Raw genomic sequence first — 20,116 nt, forward strand, 5'->3', positions numbered from 1 at the left:
GGATCATGGAGCACTGACATTGGGACGCCCTCAACGTGGCCTAGACCTTGGGGATTTGGGGCTGGGATGCTCTCAGGAGCTCAGCCTCAGGAATGGGGTCACCAAGTGACAGAATATTACCATCATCAAAGCAAATGCACCAGCACACAGTGGGGCTGGGGAGGGGAGATGGTAGGGCATGCCAACCTCTTGGGATGTGGAATTGGGTGGGAGATGGGGGGCCTGCTGTAGGGTGACATTCAAGCCCAGTGTTGAGGAGTTGGAAGATGGTGATAAACAAGCTTGCTGAGGGGTAGGTGAATAGTAAGCCTTGTGGTTGAATGGAGGCTGGACCAGGGCCCGTGTGTCCCGTTCCTTCTCCCTGGGAGGTAGACTCTGTCATCTCCTTCTGCAATTGAATCAATGAATGAAGAAGTCAAACCCAGGAGCCCGTGTTGTGGGGCAAACTGGCCCACAAACAATCCCAAAGGAAGGCGATAGTGTTTTCTTCTGCCTTTTATAGCATTTTCTCTTAGGTTTATTATGGTGGTGGGGATACAGCCAAAAGTCTTGAAAATACTAAAACACAGGGTCATATTTTTAAAGCCAAGCCTTTTTAGACCTTGGGAAGCAAAGATAAAAGGCAGCAGGGTGAAGAAGGCTATAACAACTGTCATTAACATGAATAGTGGTCATCAAGGCTATAATATTCCTACCACTGACAATAAGATAATACTGAGGGCAGCCTTGGGACATCTAGGAGTCTGGGATTGCCTCCTAGGTATTATCAGGATTGAGCCATGAAATCAAGGGCTCCTGGCCAAGGCTTCCCGGGAGGGGTGAGTGTGGGCAGGCCTGGAGGAAAGATGTAAAACAGAAAGCAGGGAAACAAGTGGCCAACACTGCTTTTTCCCTGGCAATTTCTGGCCTGGACTTTTTCTTTTCCAAGCCTGAACCATTGATTGCTTGGGTGAGAGGGCAGGAGCCTTTCCACAGCCCTGATCTATCTAAATGTCTTCAATGCTAGAACACACCTTCAACATCTGACCCTAGGGCTAGAGAATGTGATTGGGGGATGTTGGCAACAGACAGCCTCAGTGCAGCAACCTCACTTCCATCCATCCATGTGACTCTCCTCATTTGCCCTGGGGAGCTCTGGAACACTTTTGGAGGGTCTCCCAAGATCCATATTAGATGCTCAATAATGATCTATCAATGTGGATGGGAAATTAGTGCATCACCTTCGTATCCCTCTCAGAAGGTCACAGGATAAACCTGCGTTTGCCATGGGCCCCTCAGGCCAGGGGCCCTGGACCACTGCGGGGCCTTCTGTGTCCTTAGGATGTACTCAGGAGGCCAGACCTGAGCTCCATCCAATTTAGACTTGAATTTTTTTCCCCTTGAGAGGAGCATCATACACAAGGCATTGCTTCCATTGGGGACAAAAATCTGGCCGTGAGAGAGCCCAAGATGCTCCCCATTCCCTCTCACCTTGGTGCAGCCAAGAAAGGTCTCTGGGGGCTGGACATGTCTTTGGGGAGTCTGAGACCACTCCTTCCTCTGACTTCCCTGAATCTTCTGTAAATATTTCCTACTCTCTTTGCTGTGTGTGGACGGAATTCGCTGGGGGGACCTCGAAGAGAAGCTAAGTTCTGTGCTCAGGTTGCCATAGAAGAAAAATCAAATTTCGTGCCTGTGGATCTAAAGGACGAGGGGCAGCTGAGAGCCAGCTGCATACATAAGACTCGGCACAGAGTGAGTGCTCAACAAAGGGTGCCTGCGAGCATTGCCTAGCGCGAACCAAGCAAGCGCGCTGTGTTTCTGGGCTCCCAGCCAAGGGTCTCTAGTGTTCCCGCATTTTGCTGCAGGAAAGGGACCAAACCATAGAGCAAGCAGAAGTAAAAGTAGCCCCCAGACACAATCAGGGGCCTGGCCTTGGCCCCTGCAGAGGGACTGCTGCCCGCCTCTCACAGTAGAAGTGGGCACCACACTGTGCCTGTGTGGCTTGCATGATGCCGCCTCCTCCAGGCAGGCTGCCCTGAGTTCCCAGAGAACCTGTACATTTTCTCTGACCTTACTGCTCCTCTGTAAGGATGCCTGGCTTGTCCGCTGCACCTCATGGATGGCACTTTTTAATTTATATTTTGGTTGTTTTTATGCTTTCAAAGTATTCACTATTATACTGTCTGCTACTTGCACCTCCTTGAGGGTAGAGACTTTCTGTTCATCTTTGCATCACTCACAGGCCCAGCTCTGTGCTTCTCCCCAAGACACAATGCAGACTTTTGTACATGCAAAAACCTTCATTCTCCAAGAGTTTCCGACAAGGGTGTTAGAAGATTCAGTGCTCAGCCCAAGAGGATGTGCTGCGACCTCGATGTTTGTATGCCTCTCTGAACACAGATGGGCACGAGAGGGCTGACATGCCAGAGAGGTGGCAAAGGAACCTGTGGTTAGAGGGCCCCTGGGCCTCACACCCTGCTCTTCAGAGCTTCATAACTAGGGTGATCACATAGCCTGTGGCCCAAGTCATGGCACGTTGAGAGTGAAACGGAGCCACTCTTACTAGCTAGGCAGGATCACAGACATGCCCGGCACCAGACGGGGCCACACCTCCAGCCTCTGGCCTCCTCCACACACTTTACCAAGCGAGACTCTAACTGCAGCCCTATTGTTTCAAAATTGTTCTGAAACTACTCTGGCCACTAAACTCAATTAGTATACTGTTTACTAAGAATCGGAATAGTGGAGCTAAATGGGATCTTTACAAATTTCTCATCACCTCTGCAGATGAGGAAACTGAGGTTGAACTTACTCAAAACTACTTCCTGAAATGCAGGATAGATTTCCTTTAATGCCATTTATTTTATTTTATTTTATTTTATTTTTTGAAACGGAGTTTGGCTCTTGTTGCCCAGACTGGCGTGCAAAGGTGCGATCTTGGTTCACTGCAACCTCCGCCTCACGGGCTCAAGCAATTCTCCTGCCTCAGCCTCCTGATTAGCTGGGATTACAGGCATGTGCCACCACACTTGCCTAATTTTGAACTTTTAGTAGAGATGGAGTTTCTCCACGTTGGTCGGGCTGGTCTTGAACTCCAGACCTCAGGTGATCTGCCTGCCTCGGCCTCCCAAAGTGCTGGGATTACAGGCATGAGCCACCGTGCCCAGCCTTTAATGCCATTTTTAAAATGCCTTTCCCCAAAATGATTCCTCTTCAACTTACCTCTCTGCTTCAGATGAGCCAATTGTGATTCATTTGTTCATTAATTCATCAGGTTTAAAAACATGAACTATGGGATGCCTATGGTAGCATCGGGCAAGCTGATGGTTACAGAGGGCAGTGGCCACCGTTCAGGGGACTGCAGCGTCCTGGGAGAGAGACTCGGGAAGACCAGGAGATGGCGACGCATGGGAAAGGCTCTGCTGGAGGTCAGCCTGGGAAGCCGGGCAGGAGCCAGGGAGGGCTGGGCTGAGGCGGGGCAGACAGGGAGTGGGGGCCCAGGGGTTTCCCAGAGACACGCTGACATTTAAGCTGAATTTTTAAAACTGAGCAGGTTTTTAGTTTGTTTAGTTTTAGTGATAGAGTCTAGATTGGATCTCAGAACCCCCCTCTAAAGTCACGAGGAAGGAAAGGACACCTAGGAGTTAGGATTTCCAAAAAGCAAGGGCTATTACTCCAATTTTAAAAAGATGAAAAGAACATGTTTCAAAACTGCATACCAATTGCTCTAATACTGAGCTTTATTTTAGAAATCTAGAAAATGGGCCAGGCCTGGTGGCTCATACCTGTCATCCCAGCACTTCGGGAGGCCGAGGCAGGCAGATTGCTTGAGCCCAGGAGTTCAGGACCACTCTGGCCAACACAGCAAAACCCCATCTCTTCAGAAAATAAAAATATTAGCCGGCATAGTGGAGCATGCTTGTAGTCCCAGCTACTTGGGAGGCTGAGGCGGGAGGATCACCTGAGGCTGGGAGGTAGAGGTGGTAGTGAGCTGTGATTATGCCCCTGCACCCCAGCCTGGGTGACAAAGCAAGACCCTGTCTGAAAAAAAAAAAAAAAAAAAAAAAAAAAAAAAAAAAACCTAGAAAATGTTGAAGAGATGCCTTGGGATTGAATACACAGTCTTTAAAGTCAGATGGACCCTGGGTGTATGTAAATCTTTTTAGTTCTAAGTCCTTGAGCAACTTACTCAAGCTCAGTCCTATTGTGTGTAGACCGGAAATAAAAATATTGATCTCAAGGGGTCATTGTGAAAATTCAGTGAAAATGTGAAAAGTACTTTGCACAGTGTCTAGCACAGGGTAAATAGTCAATAACTGTATTATTTTTATTTATAATACAGTGTGATGAGTAGGAATCAATTTGTTTCCCTTAGAATATTATACTAATTTAATTTTAATTTCAATTTTGGTAGTTTTATAGCTATACCCATGATGTATCAAGATTTTAGCAGAGTTCTGACAAAAATCATCCTTACACCACAAGCAACCGTCCTTGTGTTTGTGGTGGGAATTCTAGATGGTGATTAGTTGTCTTAGGGAGGAAGAGTGGGGAAGCAATTAAGACCAAGTACAGAGGGGGCTTTGTTTATATCTTCAATGTGTTATTATTTAAATAATCCCGAGGAAATACGGCAACATGTTTAGGTGGAGAATGCTCACTTCCCACCAGTGGCTTGTTTTTCTTTCAACAATGACTTTTCCCTTGGAAATTCTTTAACAGCCTGCAGCCCGCCTAAATCACTCTCAGTTGAAACTGCTCCCTGAACAGTGCTGAATCTTTTGTGATGGATCATTACAGTTTGAACCATGTTTTAAAATTGGAAATGAGGGTGGTTCCGTGCATAACATCGTAGAGCCAGCAGTAGAACTGGGATTGGAAGCTAAAAGCGGCACGAAGTGTGACATTTTACAGCACATCTTGTTGGTTCCTTGCAGGAAAATTCGTTTCCAAGACTCACACTAAGAGCCACAGACACCAGAGTGAAAGCCCAAGCCCTGATTTGCCAAAGCCAGTTGAGACGTAGAATATTACCTTCTCCAAATCATTGGGAGCGCAGTCTTTCCTCGAAAGCAACCAAGATTTTCAAGAAACCACTTTTTATAATTTGACTCTGACATTGTAAAATGGTTATTTTTAAAGTAAAATCAATTTTTAGTGAGTATTTGCTTTGCCAGACACATCAGATTGTTTCTTGGTTTTAGTTTCTTCTTCTTTTTAGTGTATAAAATGCAGGTTAAATAGATCTAAAGTATGTGAAATATGATGCTCACTAGCTGTTACAAAATCCAAGTATTATTTTGTTTTATTTTATTACAGAGTGAAAAGGTAAGTTAAAAATCTAGTTAATGCCTGGCCTGATTTGATATACTGAGATAATCCTTTTTTTTTTTTTTTTTTTTTTTTTTTTGCAATAGGGCTGATATTAGAGGAAATGAGCTTTATGTAATGCCTTTGGGGTAGAGGGCACTTACTGTGTAGATAACTGTAACAGCTCACTATTGCTGCATAACAAGCAACCCCAAAACTCAGGGGCTTAAAAAACACAAACATTGATTCTTATTCATGAGTCTGCAAGTCAGCTGGGCAGTTCTGCTGATCTAAGCCAAACTTTGCTGACCTTGGCCGGGCTCCCTCAGGCTTCTTTGATTGGCAGGCAGGGGGGATGGGGCAGGCCAGTTGGTCTAGGACGAGCTCACTTGCATGACGGTGATTGCTGGGCTGCTGGCTGGGGCACTGGGATATAAATATGTCCTGAGTATTTCACCCAGCAGGTTGTCCTGGGCTTGTTGTTGCAGCTAGGCAAGGGTCGAAGAAAGAGAAAGAGGACGAGCAAGACCTCTTGAGAGCTAGGCTGGGTGCTAGCACACCAATTCTGCCTGTTTCTGGTGGCCACCAGGTCTATGAAAAGAGCACAGATACAAGGAAGAAACAATTGCGTCCACTTTGGCAATGAGTTGCGCCACAGGAACCATGCCTTGAGGGAGAATGTTTTGACTTGTTCTTCTTTATTGTTGGGAAAGTCTTTTCTAAACGACCTTCTCATTTCTCTTCTGGTTACATACCATAGCATATGAAGTGTTTTCTGGGATCTCACCAGTCACAGGGTGCTGAATCCCCTCACCTCCAAACATGGTTTTAGTAGAATTGTACTTACAAATGGAAAAATGTTACAAAAAATCTCCTGAAAGTGGATTGATTGCTTCCAAGCAAACACATGCTCTATTGTTTTAACCTCCAACTCTAAAACTGTTTAGTTTTTGATCACTGCTTAAAATCAGGTATCATGGGGAACAGTACCTACTGAAATGCTTTCATCTGCTAAAACTTGAGGTTGAATGAATTTCACTAATCCATTCTCATGAGGAGATTTTAAAGTGAAATTGGAGGAAACCGAGGTATTTGTATGTGTGGGCATGCGCACGTTGAGGGAGGGAGTAGAGGGTGTGTGCACATGGATACATGTGTGCTGCAGGGGGTTGGATCAGGAATCACCACCAGGGTCAAGAGAAACGTCACACAACAGGGCTATGGGAAGACTGCTGAGGACAAATACAACTTGCTTTGCAATTTTGCTCCTCATTCTGGTCCCTGTCCTCAGAGTTAAGAGGACAGATTTTGAAGTTACACAGGCTTGTGTTAAAGCCCAGACTGGGGGTAAGATCCCAAACTTTCTGAACCTTACCTTTCTTATTTCTAAAATGAAGATGAAATGTTTGCCCCATTGTTGTGACAGTGAGTGAGCTGTTGTACACAAAGCACTAGTATGCTCCCTGTCACAACGTGCATACTCAGCAAGTGGAAATTATCATAAGTCTTTCAACCTTTTAAGGATTTAATTGCTCCCACGATCTAGTCTAGGCAGAACTGGGAAATGACAAAGGCAGTAAAGAACAATGGAGCAGGCCGGGCGCGGTGGCTCACGCCTGTAATCCCGCACTGTGGGAGGCCGAGGCTGGCGGATCACGAGGTCAGGAGATGGAGACCATCCTGGCTAACACGGTGAAACCCCATCTCTACTAAAAATACAAAAAACTAGCCGGGCGTGGTGGCGGGCGCCTGTAGTCCCAGCTGCTCAGGAGGCTGAGGCAGGAGAATGGCATGAACCCAAGAAGCAGAGCTTGCAGTGAGCCAAGATCGCGCCACTGCACTCCAGCCTGGGCGACAGAGCGAGCGCCGTCTAAAAAAAAAAAAAAAAACAATAATGGAGTGAAAGCTGGAGAGAGACCTCTCCTTCATCCCTCGCTGCATCCATCCTCTTCCTTGCCTGGCAGACGGAGGTACCTTGGCATGATCCTGAATGGAGTGGGACTCATGTTCTGTTTATGCTGCTGTGACTGGCAAAGGGTGGGTTGTGGGTGTGCTAGATAAGAAAGATACTTCACTCTGGTCCTTGGACTAGCCCTTCAGAAAGGGTGGAGAACAGGAATTAAACATCTCTGCTTGGGGAGATTTCAGATATAAACCCCTGGTGCCTTTCAGGACAATCTTGGGAAGCAGAGATGGATTTATATCTAATGCTGCCCACAGGCTCTGCCAGGTAGATCAGACAGTGCTGCCAACAGGGTGAGTTTTCCCCACAGGCATGCAGGACATTTGTCCCAAGGCAATGTCCCTCAGTACTGTGCTAGTCTGCCCTTGCCTCCTGGCTTGCAGAGAGCCCCCAGCAGAACTCCTTTCTTCTATTTCAGAATGTGATCCCTAGTTACGGGCAACAGTCCCTGGGAGGGGCCACATTTGGTGCAACAGGCACAATTATTGTAAGTAAAGGACAGAATAGCTGCCTGTATTAATTTGTTCTCACACTGCTATAAAGAACTACCTGAGAGTGGGTAATTTATGAAGCAAACAGGTTTCATTGACTCACAGTTCCACAGGCTGTACAGGAAGCATGGCTGGGAGGTCTCGGAAAACTTACAATCATGGTGGAAGCCAAAGGGGAAGCAAGCACGTATTCACATGGCGGCAGGAGAAAGAGAGAGAGCAGAAGGGGAAATGCTACACACCTTTAAATCATCAGATCTTGTGATAACTCACTCATTATCACAAGAACAGCAAAGGAGGAAATCTGTCCCCACCATCCATGACCTTCCACCAGGCCCCACCCCCCCCCCCCGACTAGCCCACAACATTGGGAATTACAATTCAACATGAGATTCGGGTGGGGACACAGAGCCAAACCATATCACTGCCCCAGAATCACCAGCAATCTGTGGGGCACAGCTTGACAATTACTCAAAAAGTTCATCCCCAAGATTCAGCTGCAAAAATTTACAATCCTGTCTAGCAGTGTTGCTGGAGCAGCTTCTAGAGTTAATAGCCCCCAGGACTCCCTGAAGGATGTGCTTGATGTCTACCCAGTGCCACACCCTGGCATCCAGACCTTCCAGGTGAACTTTCCTTCTCACAGTGCACTTCCCACTCAGGTCTGGAGCAGTTTCACTTTAGCTGGAAACTGGCACCAGAACTGGTCTAACAGGGGCCAACCACATGCCCTTTCGCAGACATCAGCAGGGTGGACCCACAGACCAGATGCCAGCATTGTTGTGGGAACAGCCTCCCTCACCTCCTCCATAACACACACCCCTGCCCCACCCGGAACCTTCCACATAGCTGTCCTGGTGGCACTGGGCCTGCCATGGAGCTGGCGCAATGAGAGTTGTGAGCACATGGCAGATTGAGGGTTATTTTTGAACGTCCTTGCTGGGAGGCAGTGGTGACCTTAAAGTAGGTTGTCTCTTTTTCTGGCATTTCAGTTTTATTGTAAAAGCATTTGTTTATAGAAACAGAGAATTCTAAGTGGCAAAAGCACACACATTATGCAAATGACAGATGTTGGCTATTTCTCTTCTCAGCCAAGAGAAACAGAGTGACCAGCTGTGACATGCTCGGGGGGAAGGGGAGCAACCAGTCACCCTGTCTTGAGAAGGACTGTCCTCATGAAACAGGCTCCTCCTCCAACCCAGAGGCCTCGGGGGATCAGGAGATCTCTGAAGATGGGAAGATTCCCTCCCAGTCCCTGCCGGGCAGAAGGGTAGGTTCTACTGCTGCTGTGGCACCATTCACTCGCCCCCAGAGTTTCCCTGCTTGCTGTGTTCCCAGAGAGAGCTGGAGGCCTTTCCTGCCCTGCTCTAGCTCAAGCAAATCCACTTTGCTCTGTCCCATCCAATTGGAGATCATCATGAAGAGTTCAATGCTACTCAGAGAGCCAAGTATGGTGGATGCCCGAAGGTGTGTAAGGGCTTTGATAAGTCAGATCTCTGAAGAAAAAGAAGAATCATAAAAATATATGAATATAATAATATCCGAATACATTAATTATATAATATATGGTTTAAAATGTATTAAATGAAATAATAAATAATACATTAATATTATACTATTATTAATATATCATTTCAATGAGCAGTTCTGCAAAAATTTATTATGTTCCTTATTATGCCAACATTATGTATGCCTGTGATTAGGGGCCCAAAGCCCTCAGCAGCTTACAGTTTAGAGAGAGAGAAAGATGCAAAGCCAAATCACTTCGATAAAATAGCGGTGCAGCGATGGGGGTGGGTAGGACAGATGAGGTTGGCCTGCGAAGAATGGACGGAGAAGTTTCCTATCACCAGCGCTGGCTGGAGGTACTGGGCTAGTGAAAAGAGAAGAGACCCTTTAAGTAAAGTGGCTAGCACGTGGAGAACCATCTGAAAGCGTAGCCTTGAAGACAGACTTGATGTTTTGGCTCCAGCTGGACAATCTCTGCTTTAAGGCCCCCACTCGTCAGGCGCAGAGGCTCACGCCTGTAATCCCAGCCCTTTGAGGAACCAAGGTGGGAGGATTACTTGAGCCCAGGAGTTCGAGACCAGCTTGGGCAACATAGCAAGACCATCAACTCTTAAAAAAAAAGTTTTATAATTAACTGGGTGCAGTGGGGTGCACTGGTAGTCCCAGCTACTCAGGAGGCTGAGGCAACAGAATCACTGGAGCCTGGGGGGGTTGAGGCTGCGGTGAGCTACCATCGTGCCACTGCACTCCAGCCTGGGCAATAGAGTGAGACTCTGTCAGAAGAAGAAGAAGAAGAAGAAGAAGGAGAAGAAGAAGAAGAAGAAGAAGAAGAAGAAGAAGGAGAAGGAGAAGGAGAAGGAGAAGGAGAAGGAGAAGGAGAAGGAGAAGGAGAAGGAGAAGGAGGAGGAAGAAGAAGAAGAAGAAGAGGAGGAGGAGGAGGAGGGAGAGGAAGAGGAAGAGGAAGAAGAAGAAGACTCCCATTTGAGAACCTGCTTGATTCTCCTGGAAATGTGTGTCCACAGCACGTGTGCCTCGTTCCATGCCAACAGTTGGCATATTGCCACTTAGTCACCTATTTACTCACCTCTCTCTCTCACTAGGTTCAGGCAGTGTCCTGGCCATCTCACTGAGTCCCCAGTGCATGTCATAGTGTTGGTCACATAGTTATTAATCAATAAATGAGTGAGTGACTAAATGAAATCCCTTAGAGAAGGCTGAGTTGCTTTTCTACTCTGTTTACTAAGAAACTCTGAATTCTTTTAGTTTGATTAGAGTGAAAACCCAGATCACTGCTTCCTGTGTTTCAAACCTACTGCCAGGCTAGAATTTTATTTTTTCAGGGGGAAAATAAGGAACATAGGGATTTAAATGATTTGTAACACGATTATTACAGCTGTCCCCTGAAATCCACAGATCAGAAAAGCTCACAGTCTCGTTGTGTGGCTGCAAACAGTCCAAATACCTACATCCAACCCTGAACTTCCTACAAGCTTTTATGCAGATTTTCTTGTTTTTTTCCAACTTTATGAAGGAAGAGGTGACTCTATCAAGGTAATATAAGAGCCCCATCCCAATTCTTCAGCATCTGAGTTGGAAAAAAATCTGCACAGATGACACATTATGGAGAATTAGTGAGATTGGATGGTGAAATCCCTGGGAACACAACAGAGTTTGCTAGAACGATCAGCTCCCACTACCGCACTCTTCTGAGCAAGAATCTCTCCTACCGCTTTCCTATTATCAGCCTTTTTTCAGACCCAGAGGTCCTGGACCTGCTTTCTGGAGCCACAAACATAAGGAGGTAATAAAAACTGAAATGGAAAACCAACATTTGTGAATATAAAGCGGCATCCTTCCTTATTCTGCCAGAATCATAATGAGCCAGGCACCTGTGCAGAGACCCACTCTCTCATTAAAACATGAGCCAAAGTGTTCTGGAAATGATCCTTTTATTTCTTGCAGAGATTTGTTAAGTGAAATATGATTCCAGCAATGTAATTCACTCAACTCTTATTATTCAAAGATTTCCTGAGCATGCTACCAGATACAGCAAGGTTATACTATGAATATAGATATCCAAGATGAAATGCTATGCTCTTCCTTTCCCATAAAGAAAATAGAGTAAATGAGACTTTAAAAAAATTATTTGTATCTATCTATCAATATATATGGCTGCAAACTTCTCTTAAAGAGACAGAATGTAAAGAATTCTCTGGGGACATCAGTTAAACTTGCGAGGAGTGTGATGAGCTGTGTATACTTCTGATTCGGTCTGGGCAAACTAAGGGAAGCCTTATAATAATATCTATTGCTTCTTGCCTTTTTGCCTCACATGATGAAGAACAAAAGATGACCAATTTTCCCCTTTTTCACTTAATTATTTTGGGTTTGCTATTATATATAGAAATTGCTAACAAATATTTTTTCTGCTTTTCTAATATTTAGCTGTATTATTTCTGTTTTGTGGTATGCAGCATTGAGCAGCTAAAGTTAAACAGAAGTGGTATCAGGAGAACATGGAGACACAGTTCAGTATTTTGAGTCCCTGGATCCAGTTCAGGTCCCATCTCTCAGCCTCCCTAAGTCACATAGCCACTCAGAGCCTCTGACTCCTCCAAAGTGGAGGTGATAATGCCTTCCTTATAGATTTTTCTGAGATGTAGATGCAGTATCTGGCATGCACTAGGGGATGAGTAAATAGCAACTATCACTGTTATCTTCCTGATGATTGTCATATACCTCTCTATTCTGGTGTCCTTTTAACAACCTCTAAGATTTCTCCACTAAGAATACATTGGCTGTTGGGGGTTCTGTGTGATCCTAACCACTCCTTCTCATTGCCTCTAGATTTCAAGCTAATTGAGAACAAGACACAGATCCCAGAGGAAATTAACATACAATATTCACTTAATTGCCGTTCTGGTGATATTGGAGAATGCCATAGGCACCTGCTGCTACGGGGCATTCCCTTTCTGTCTGCCCTTTCCCTTGCAGTCAGACCTGGGGGACTGCATGTTGAAGAGTGGGGTCCACATACACTCATGCAGACATGGTGGACTTGTCTGGCTCGTACCCCAAGGAACTTGAGTAATTAAAATACAGAGAACCAAGCCATGGGGCCCAGTATGAGCAGATACATTTAACACACTACAATCAACCATGACGGAAACAGAACAAAGGATGTCAGATTCTCACCATTCTCTCCTGAGAACAAGAAAATGGGGAGTGGAAAGGATAACAAACAAACAAAAGTACAAAAGTTTATTCCCCAATTCATCCCTCTGAAACAAGGACTATTAGGACATTTCCGTGTTATGGAGAAGGGCAGTACTATGAGGGAAAAGAGAATGGTTCCCTTTATTGGCCATTGATTGACTTGAGATATTTTTCTCTTTACTTACTTTAGGATGTGGTTCCAAAAGCAGTGAATTTATAAAATTCAGTTCAACACACCTGTATTGAATACTAATTTGCTGTAAGATACCATGGCGGAGTTCATCGTATTGAATAGTTACTATATAAAAGACATTGTGGCAAAGCTTCATTTAAATCTGGAAAAGATGATGTTATGCCGAGGTAATCATCACCAGACTTTCCAAACCTTTAATATAGTCCTGCATTCCTTAACAGTGGGAATATATTCTGAGAAATGCATTGTTAAGTGATGTTATCATTGTGCAAACATGGTGAAATGTACTCACACAAACTTACATGCCATAACCTACTACACACCTAGGCCATATGGTACAGCCTGTTGTTCCTAGGCTGCACATCTGTATACAGCATGTCGGTGTACTGAATAGTGTAGGCAATTGTAATGCAATGGTGAGTATTTGTGTATCTGAACATACCTAAATATAGAAAAGGTGCATTAACAAATACAGCATAAAACATTAAAAACATGGTACACTTGTATAGGGCACATGCCAGAACTGGAATTTGCTCTGGGCGAATCAGTGAGTGGGTGATGAGTGAATGTGAAGGCCTAGGACATTACTGTACACTTTTATATGACTGGCAGCCCTATAACTTTGTTTATACAGGCATCACTACAAACACTATTGAGAGTCGTCACACTCCCTTTTTGAGTAATGCATTGCACAAAAATACTACAATAGCTATGCAATAGGAATTTTTCAACTTCATTATAATCTCATATGCAGTTTATTGTTGACGGAAATGTTGTTACTTGGCACTTCACTGTATTCTAAAGTGCTCTGTGGGGTTCCCATTTCACTAATGTGACATAAGCCCACTATAGTCCATCCTGTTGTCTGATCACAACAAAAAACTCTGGATGGAAAAAATACAAAAAATAATACCGAGGCCTCTGTTTCTGGAATGTAAATAAAAGCAGGTGGACTGTGGAGGGGAGTCAAAACTTGGAGAGGACAACCCACGGGTGAGTTTCTCTCTCTCTCTCCTCTCTCTTCAGGGCTTTGTCTTAAGGGTGGCCCCTAGTCATTGAGCAATGTGGCAGGGGGTAGCCATGTAGGTAGCTAAAACTCCCATACAAATGACATCTTTCTGGTCAGAAGAATCAGGAACCAATATCTTTTGAGGGCTGGAGAACGAGGGGAAAATAGCACAAAGAAAGCAAGAAAAAAAGTGTTCCCTGCTCTGATCCTGTATGTAACCTTCATCAGTCTCAGCATTACCCCTGAGTGATACTCACAAAAGGTAGACAAAACTTGTGGTTCCAAATCTAACTGAGCTGATTGCCTGCTAAACCAACAGCATGAACATCCTCCATAGCATTATACTAGGACTCACTGTCTGCACCACATAACCCATTCACAATGTCCAGGATACAACCCCAAATTACCTGACATACACAAGAAAACGTGAGCAATTCTCAAAGGAAAGGACAACTAACATGTCAACCCCAAGATGAACCAGGTGTTGCGATTGTTAGACAAAGATGTTAAAGCATCTATGAAAACTATACCCCATGAGGTAAAGAAAAATGTAATTGAAATGAATGAAAATACAGGTGTTCTCATCATAGAAATAGAAATTATAAAAAAAAGAAGCAAGGAAAAATATTATAATTGAAAAATACAATATATAAAATAAAAATTCACGAAGTAGGCTCAATAAGGGACTAGAGATGATGAAAGAGAGTCAAGGAAATCTTCTCCAATATGAAAAAGATAGAAAATACTGAAAATAAATGAGCTGAGACCCAGGGTTCTGTGAGACAATATCAGAAGGGCTAACAGACATTTTACTGAAGCCTAAGAAACAGAGAAAAGAATGACTGAGACAAAAAATACATATATATACTTGAAAAAATGATGGCCTTAAATGTCCCAAAATTGGTGAAAGACAAATTTACAGATTTAAGAAGCTCAGCAAACTCTAAATAAGATAAACTATTTTAAAATGCTTAGACACATCATAATCAAAATGCTGAAAACCAAATATAAAGAAAAAATTCTTGAAAGCAGGCAGATAAAAATGACACATTATGTACAGAGAACAATAATTCAAATGACTGTTGATCTCTCTTCAGAAACCATAGAGGCCAACGGGATGCCATCTTCAAAATAGTTAAATTTCGAAAAGAACTGCCAACTCAGAATTCTAAATCCAGCAAAAATACCCCTTAGGAATGAAGGCAAAAGAAAAGGCTTCTCAGGGCCAGGCACAGTGGCTCACGCTTGTAATCCCAGCACTTTGGGAGGCTGAGGCAGGCGGATCTCTTGAGGTCAGGAGTTCGAGACCAGCCTGGGCAACATGGTGAAATCCCATCTCAACTAAAAAATATAAAAATTAGCCAGGTCTGGTGGCATGCACCTCTAGTCCCAGCTACTTGGGAGGCTAAGGCAGGAGAATTGCTTGAACCCAAAAGGCAGAGGTTGCAGTGAGCTGAGGTTGTGCCACTGCACTCCAGCCTGGGTGATGGAATGAGACTCTGTCTCCCAAAAAATAAAAAAAAGAAAGAAAAAAAAAAAGAAAAAGATTCTCAGATGAAAAAAAAAAGAAAACTAAGATAATCCATCATCAGCTCTCCTGCTGTAAAAGAATTATTAATAGAAGTTCTTTAGGCCAAAGAGATGATGCGAGACAGAGGCTTGAATCTTTGGGAATGAATGAAGAACAACAAAAATGATGACTATCTAAGCAAATATGAAAGACTATTTTCCCCTCTTGAGTTCTTCAAAATATGTATGACTGATGAAAGGAAAAATTACAACATTATCTTTGTAGTTTTCAATGTATGCAGATATAATGCATATGAGGACATAATAAAAAGGTCAGTGTGGGAAAATTAAAGGTTGTAAGGTTTGTAACTTAGTTTTAGATATCAACTTTAAGCAGACTTCGAAAATTAGATATATGTATTTTTTCAATTGTTAAATTGTAGTAAAATATATATAATATAAAATTTACCATCTTAACCTTTAAACGTACAGCTCAGTGGTATTTTATTTGTTTATTTATTTATTTATTTATTTATTTGGAACATGGTCTCACTCTGTCACCCAGGCTGGAGTGCAGTGGCACAGTTATAGCTCAAACTATATAAATAAACAGTTATAGTAACCTCAAACTCCTGGGCTCAAGTGATCCTCCCATGTCAGCCTCCCAAGTAGCTAAGACTACAGGCATGTGCCACAATGCCTGGCTAATTTTTTTGGGTAGATATGTTTCACACTATGTTGCCTAGGCTGGTCTTGAACTCCTGGCCTCAAGCAATCCTCCTGTTTCAGTCTCCCAAAGTATTGGGATTGTAGGCATGAGCTTCTGCACGCAGCTCAGTTCAGTGGTATTAAATACATTCATTTTGTTGTACCTCCATCTTCAGAACATTTTCCTCTTGAAAATCTGAAACTCTTTATCCATTAAGCAGTAACTCTTCATTCTTTCCTTCCCCAACCCCTGGCAACCACCATTCTACTTTCTGTCTCTATGGTTTTGGCTATGCTTAGTAGCTCATACAAGTGGAATTATATAGCACTTGTCCTTTTGTGAGTGAGTTTTTTTATAGGGGTGGGTACAGGAGGGATGGAGTCTTGCTCTGTTATCCAGGCTGGAGTGCAGTGGCGCACTCTTGGCTCGCTGTAAGCTCTGTCTCCCGGGTTCATGCCTTTCTCCTGCCTCGGTCTCCTGAGTAGCTGGGACTACAGGCGCCTGTCACCACGCCCAGCTAATTTTTTGTATTTTTAGTAGAGACAGAGTTTCACTGTGTTAGCCAGGATGGTCTTGATCTCCTGACCTCGTGATCTACCCACCTCGGCCTCCCAAAGTGCTGGGATTACAGGTGTGAGCCACGGTGCCCAGCCATGATTGGCTTATTATATTTAGCATAATGTTCTTGTCTCTTGTAACCTAGTTTTTTAAATTTAAAGTGTATTTTTCTGATATTAGTATAGCTACTTCTGCTCTCTTTTGATTACTGTTACATGGAATATCTTTTTCCATTATTTCACTTTCAACCTGTTTGTGTCTTTGGTGCTAAAATAAGTATCTTGTAAGCAGCATGTAGTTGGATCATGTTTTTATATTCATTCTGTCGATCTCTGTCTTTGGTTGGAGAGTTCAATCTATTTACACTTAGTAATGATTTGTCTTCTGTATACCTTATAACTTTTTGCACCTCATTGTCTGCATCACTGTTTTTTTTTTTTTAGTTGATTTTTTGTAGTGAAATATTTAAATTCCTTTCTCATTTCTTTTTGTGTATATTCTATAGCTATTTTCTCTCCCAAATTTATTCATGGTGTCTTTTTAGGTTTTCTATCTTTTTGTGGTATTTCCATTTTGTTCATACATCACTTTCTTGACTTTTCCCCCATCTTAGTTCTTTGAGCATGTTTAAAACAGTTGTGTTAAAGTCTTTGTCCAGTAGAGCCATCATCAGGTCTTTTTCAGCAACAGTTTCTGTTGTTGTTTTCTTCTTCGAATAGGCCATACTTTTCTGTTTTGTTGCATGCCTTGCGATATTTTGTTGAAAAAACTGAACATTTGCATCTAACAAAGAGTAACTCTGGAAATAAAAAATTTCCCTGTTGCCAGAGTTTGCTATTTGATGTTTTGTTCTTTTTTTGTTTTGTTTTTTGACTGATGTACGCTGTATTTGTGCTAAGGATGAATCTGAGGTGTAAACTTAAGGTCTTCTCAGGTGTTTTCTGAGCCTGTACCTTTCCCTGGACATGCAAGATCACTTTCTAATTTCCCCCACATATGTAGCTGCTTTTGAATATTTTAGTCTTTGGTATCTATCTCCCAAAAGGAGAAAAAGAGAAAAATGAAGTGGAGAGGGAAACAAAAGATTTCAGCTCTTTAAATCTCCTGGAAGTCACCTCAGCTCGAGGGGGAGGGGCTTGCAATAATGGCGGTAGGCGCAAAAACAATGATCTCTGCCTCTTTGTCTGTAGCTCTGCGATCAGAAGCAGCAATTGGAGGTCAGAGAAGAGATCCTTGACATTTGGAGAACATTGCCCTTTTGGCCCATGCTCACTCCTGCAAGCTGTTCCTGGAACATGTGCACAGCTGCCTACCACAGGAATAGGAATGGAAAATGGGTAGTTGCTACTGTGCTAAGATATAAAATGGACTAAAACTAACTGAAACTTACCATCTAAGCCTTTCCTGGAATTTTCAGGCATTTAATAGACTCCAGAATTCCAAAATAGTTACATCAGACAGATTTTGCCAGTGCAATTGTGTTCTAGGTGGGGGGACAGATTCCCAGTGCTTTCCACTCCACCATCTTTCTCTAAAATCAAACCAATAAGTTACAATGGAATACTAAAAAAACATCCAAAAAAGAGCAGGAAAACATTAAGAGAGGAACAAAACAGAGGGTCCAAAAAAAAAAAAAAAAAAAAAAAAAAGATAAAATAGTAGGCCTACCTCCAACCATATTAGTAAGTATAGTAAATGTTAAATTGTCTGAACACTCCAATTAAAAACATAGGTTAACACTGTAGATTAAAAGGCAAGACTTTACTAAACACTGCCTACAAGTGACACACTTTAAATATAGACACAAATATGTTGAAAATAAAATACTTACCACCCAAACAGGCATAAGAAAGCAAGAGAAACTGTTTCAGCATCAAATAAAATAGACTCCAAAACAAAGAGTATTACCAAAAAGGAAGATAGATATTTCCTAACAATAAAAGGGGAGTTTCATCAGAAATGCATAATTATAAATGTGTATGCAACTAACAAGAAAGCCCTAAAACACATGAAGCAAAAATGGAGAAAAGTAAAGTGAGAAATTGTCTAATTCCAAAATTTTCTAAGCAATTGATAGAACAATGGACCAAAAAAATCAATTTGCTTTTTTGTTTTTTATTTTTTTTTGAGATGGAGTCTCGCTCTGTCACCCAGACTGGAGTGCAGTGGCGTGATCTTGGCTCACTGCAAGCTCCGTCTCCCAGGTTCATGCCATTCTCCTGCCTCAGCCTCCCGAGTAGCTGGGACTACAGGTGCCCACCACCACACCCGGCTAATTTTTTGTATTTTTACCAGAGACGGGGTTTCACTGCGTTAGCCAGGATAGTCTCGATCTCCTGACCTCGTGATCCACCCGTATGGGCCTCCCAAAGTGCTGGGATTACAGGTGTGAGCCACCTGTGCCCAGCCAGAAAATCAGTATTGACATAGAATATATGAACACCACTATTAACCACCTTAATCTTGTTAATGTTTGTAGTATGCTGCATCTAATAACTACAGAATAAACATTATTTTCAAATACACATAATGTATTTACCATAAAACAAGTTGCAATAAATTTAAGAAAACTGAAATCATACAAAGTTTATTCTCTGACCACAATGAGATTAAATTTGAAATCAGTAATAATATAATATCTAGGGAAACTCATGATATCTTGAAATTAAATAATATAGTTGCTAGATAATCGCAAGTTAAAGTACATTATGTGAGTCCTAGAGAGGGCATCAAGTACGCCACATTTGCCAAATTTGGACACAAAAGTCTTTTTGGTGGAGCATTTCATAAAGCTAGTGTTTTGTGGAGCACATTCAGGAAAACTCTCCCAGAATACACCCCTGAAACTGTGGTGCCTTTTCTTTCAAGCAGAGATTGAAATTTTAATCGGTCCACATAGGGAGACATTCCATCCATCATAAATATTTACAAAATTCATGTTGATGGAGAGACTTCCTCCAGCATGTAATCCTTGTCAATCTTACTTTATGCAACTGTTTGCTTTTTATTGTTGCTTTTTCTTGGTTGGGATTCTTCTACAGGGACATAGTTGGCTGGTGTTCCAGAAATAACAATCGGTCAAGTAATTGCCAAGTAAACAGGGCATCGCTGGAGCAACGAGCAGCAGTGAACCTGTTCTTTCTTGTGGATTGCCACTGACCTAATAACAAGGTAGGGTCTGAGCTTTTTAGAGGAGGGAGGAGTCCTTCTCATGGTTGCTGGTAAGGGATGATTGTGTTTCTCAAATACAAGAGGGGTATTACTTTCTCTTTCTTTTTTCTCTTTTGTTTTCTTTCTTTAAAAAAACCCCTTTGCGCTAACAGCCCTGGAGAAAATGGTGTGTTCTTGTATAATATCCACCAACACTTGCCAAGGAAACAAAATTGAAGTTGGAAATGATTTGCTGGAGAAAAGCTGTCAAAGTGAACAGGAGTGTGGCTGTATCCCCAAAGCAAAGCTTGGGGTATTGGAGGAGTCTGGGTTGTGAGGGGGTCCCCAATCTTCTTTGGCTGGAGCTACAGGTTCTGAAGAGCCTCCCAGCAGAGAAACCCATCTACTCGCTCCCCTTGGATTTCCTCAAGTTCATTCCCTCACAATCTAGCAGTGCCCCTGGCCCTGAGGACATGAGGCCCCCAGGCACTGTGGCAGAAATGGTTGCTCTATGTCA

General features: G+C 42.9%; 1 long non-coding RNA gene across 1 annotated transcript; it reads left to right on the plus strand.

Moving 5' to 3' along the window:
• Positions 1-3,266: 3,266 nt before the first annotated feature.
• LOC135967986 (uncharacterized) lies at positions 3,267-5,145 on the plus strand. Its single transcript, XR_010582398.1, has 2 exons — positions 3,267-3,410; positions 4,920-5,145. It is a non-coding gene; the product is annotated as an uncharacterized lncRNA (long non-coding RNA).
• The last annotated feature ends 14,971 nt before the right edge of the window (positions 5,146-20,116 follow it).

The sequence above is a fragment of the Macaca fascicularis genome, chromosome 17 (genome assembly GCF_037993035.2).
Source record: "Macaca fascicularis isolate 582-1 chromosome 17, T2T-MFA8v1.1".
NCBI classification, from domain to species: Eukaryota; Metazoa; Chordata; class Mammalia; order Primates; family Cercopithecidae; genus Macaca; species Macaca fascicularis.